Here is a 3,713-nt window from a genome sequence, read left to right as displayed (position 1 = left end):
TCTTTCTTTGCGGATGATGTTAGGAAACACCTTCAGTACTTGTTTCATAACCTCGTCTAAGTTAGGCCAGATGGTGGTGGTGGTGGTGATCTATTTTATAACTCCCAAAAACAGAGGACCAGTCCAAAGACCGGTTGCGCTGGCTTAGAGGAGGTAGGCGGGGATCCCTTGGGATGTCGCGGCCTCCACCGGTCTGCCGGCTTGGAAGTACGCAGGAGAGACTCCCACGTCTCTGGTGTGTTTGAGTTGTTTGTGTTGTAATGTGTACAAGTCCACACCATGTGTATGAGAGTGGCCGGAGTTGAGCAGTGAACGATGGTCTCATTATGCTCATACGAGGGTCGGGCAGGGCCAACTAGAGCTAAGTAGACGTATCGGGGTTTAGTCCTGTCCCACGGATTGAAGTCTGCCGCACGCTTAAACTGGTCGAGGCAAACCTTTGCATCTCGATTTGTTAGTCCGCGGAAAATCGGCCGCTCCCGGTGTAGATGGAAAACGAGTGGCGATGACTGGGGTGTCATTTTCCATTTTCCTAATCATGGCCTGTGGACGATTGAGTACAGTTACCAGACGTCGCATATAGGCGTCGCCAGTCCGGCATTGAAAAAGGCTTCCAAAAGAAGCTTTTTCGGGCTCACTAGACCCACAAAGAATTGAATGATTTAAAGGCGGCCATAGCAACGAGTGAGCTCGGCGGTCGACGAACTGAATGTCCCCCGCTCTCGGCTATGCTGAACTTAAAGGCGACAAAGAACTTTCGAGATACAGCGTGCAATACACCCACATCAGTGTGGAGCAGCGTAGAATGCTTCCGCATGAGTGTGATCCTTCCAGATAAGCCTAACAGCATCTCACGTTACAAAGTAAACAGGTCACGTGCCGGCGGCCCTTAGCGTACGCAAATAAACACTACAAAGCTATACGCCAATATATATGCTGAAAGGCTACACACTGCTACAATTGCAAAACAAAGCAGGAATCACGCATCAGTTCAGAATTGCAGCCAATGGCATCAACTTATTGTCATGATGTCGCGGTCGACTGCTTTTATCTGTTAGCGTGACATTGCAGAAGCTCACTGGCTCATGCACTGGTTAGCTTGAATTAAGTGTGACAATAGCAATAAGCGTTCTAAAAACAAGCTCTAAGTTCGTGCCTTCAAAGAATGAGGAAATCCAAGAATTATAAAGACACCAAACGGAAACAATTTTTAACGCTTATCAATACACACGTCAGATGCCATCCGGACAGCGGACCTTTTCAATATAGGCTGTGGCTAGAGTTCCGTCCAGACGGAACTACAATTTGCGCTAGAGTTCCGTCCGGACGGAACTGCGTGTAGCGGTGGGGTTCCGTCCAGACGGAACTGTATCTGACACCATATAGTTCCGTCTAGCATTATCTGCCACAAGAGTTATGTCAAGACGTAATTAAAGCTGGCGTTAGGGATTGGGAAACCAGTTTGATTGCAGACTTTTGCATGTCCATTTAAAAAAGTGGCAATCCTGTTCCGCCTAATGTGTGACAGGATATTCTGCTGCATCATTTTATTTTCCATGCAGTCAGTGAGAAATGGCAATAGAGCAAGTTTTGGCTTGGGTTTGTTGGTGCGTTTGCATAATGCTCGTTGACCGTTTGCGTACGTCTTAGTCTTTTTCGCGCTACGTCATCTTGCAGCACAAACAGCGACAGGGCTTCACATCACTTCGCGAAGAGTTTCTGCACTCTGCTTAACAGTATCATTTTCCTGATCCTGCATGCATGCACGGAAGTTACACTTTCCAGAATGCAACTAAACGCAGTACGCGGACAGATATTTTGGTGCCGTATACATGCGTAGAGAGAGCATCTGGATACGGCTTTGTGAACTGGTTATTCCAGAGGCAAATAAATGCGTTACGTCGGTAGAAATCACCCCTTTTGTATAGTATAGAGAGTACGGATATTAGACAGTTTTAGTTTTACGTACGTAGAACCTCCACGCACGTAAACGTGAGCAGACAACGCAGCGTACGCTCGTGTCGCTTCGTACTTTTTTAGCTACACGTACGACATAGAAACTCTATGACGTACGAGAGGCAAACTGTGTAGATCTGGCATAGAACCTAAAAAATGCGCTAGCATGTCGTGCCGCGCCATCTAGTACAGATAAACAAAACTAATTTTGTTCAGTCGAGCTGGTTGGAGCGGAGCTAGGCCAAGCCACACTGCGGGCGGTAAATACTTTCCCCCTTTCTTCTGACAAACGCTGAGCGATTTCATTCCACCGAACTGTATGTTGCATGTTATCTTCAAAGGGATTGCATTCCTTCACGTCCCGCAGCATATTGAAATCATCGCTTTTTGAGAAGCGAAGGCGCGCTGGTGTCCCACTCATGATGACAACGTGTGCGTATGGAGCCAAAACGTGCACCGTTTTGCTTTTCCCGCTGGCTGTGCCGAGGGTCACGCCATATCCCGCGAGGTTTTGAGCTTCGCGTGGTCTCGCGAGATCGTCGGCACACTCGTTGCTATGACGACCACAAACGCTTCTCCTTCAGGCTTAGAAGCGGCTGAAACGGATTTCTATCTGGAAAACAAAAGCTAGTTATCACCTAAAACTTCATGCGAGAGCAAGAATGGGCCAAATGAAGGCAAATACAACAGTTTACAGCATGATACCACGTCGAGGGATTAGCGGCGAAGCTGTATTCCATGGAGGAAGGAAACCATAGGAGAGGCCCTCGCTATCCGAGCCGCGTTACAAAAAACGTGGAGGAAGTCACGTGGTTTCGCAAGGCCTACTGGGATTCCTTGGCCAGCGGCGCAGCCAATAGCAGCGTTGGGCGCAGCGGCGTCGTCTGCTTCACGCATCACCCATGTCGGCAGAGCCGGTCGAGTAGAGTTGGAAATTCGCATTTTTATTCAATCGTTGTGGTCCGCGGGAGGCACAAAGTTCCAGAGGCCTGTAGTCGGTGCCGGTCTTCATTGCTGTGCGCTTAGTTCATTCAGGATGCCGTCTTGACGAAAGCGGTTGTTTTGGAAGCCCGCGACAGCTATCTCTGAAAAGGCTTGGCGCTGCAGCTTCGCTATTCTTTTTCGGCTTCGCGTTTTGTGCGGTTGCGTCCCTCAACGCTGCTAGTCTTGTTCCAAGGAGAAATTGACAGTGCCGACGGCTCATAAAGCGATAGAAGACGGTGACACGCTGGTTTATATGGTTACAGCAGTGAGGGAAGAAAAAGCGATTTGGGAGCCGGCGCTTGTTTTGTGTATGTATACGTGTTCTGAGTGTTCCTTCATTTTTGTGTATTTTTCCCGCGCTGTTTTAACCACGAATAAATACAAACCCGTCCAGACCGTGTCCTTGTAAGTATACCCGTTGCGTCTACATTCCCCTATGCATGACGATCACAATTGTTGGCGACCGATATGCGTGGGCCGCGCTGTGCTCACCGAAGCGTGCAGTGCCAAGAAAGCCGCGCCGTATCCAATGGTATCCGTCAGCAAAGCGATACGCGAAGCAGTCTGAAGCGTACCACATGTTTACTGTACGCTGTGCGAGCGATATGTCAACTGCGTGCAAGTTTTCTCCGATATGGACCCAGTGGATAGACCGACCCGCGCTGCTAGCTGTCTCGATCGAGTGCTGTTGTGCGAGCGTAAGGACACACAGCCGGGTTTAGGAGGCGCAGTGTTAGGTTTAAAATATTTGCGCTTAAGGGTGGTGAAGTGTA

The sequence above is a fragment of the Amblyomma mixtum genome, chromosome 4 (assembly GCF_055824585.1).
Source record: "Amblyomma mixtum isolate Tamu chromosome 4, ASM5582458v1, whole genome shotgun sequence".
NCBI classification, from domain to species: domain Eukaryota; kingdom Metazoa; phylum Arthropoda; class Arachnida; order Ixodida; family Ixodidae; genus Amblyomma; species Amblyomma mixtum.
Note: the sequence above shows the minus strand (reverse complement) of the source record.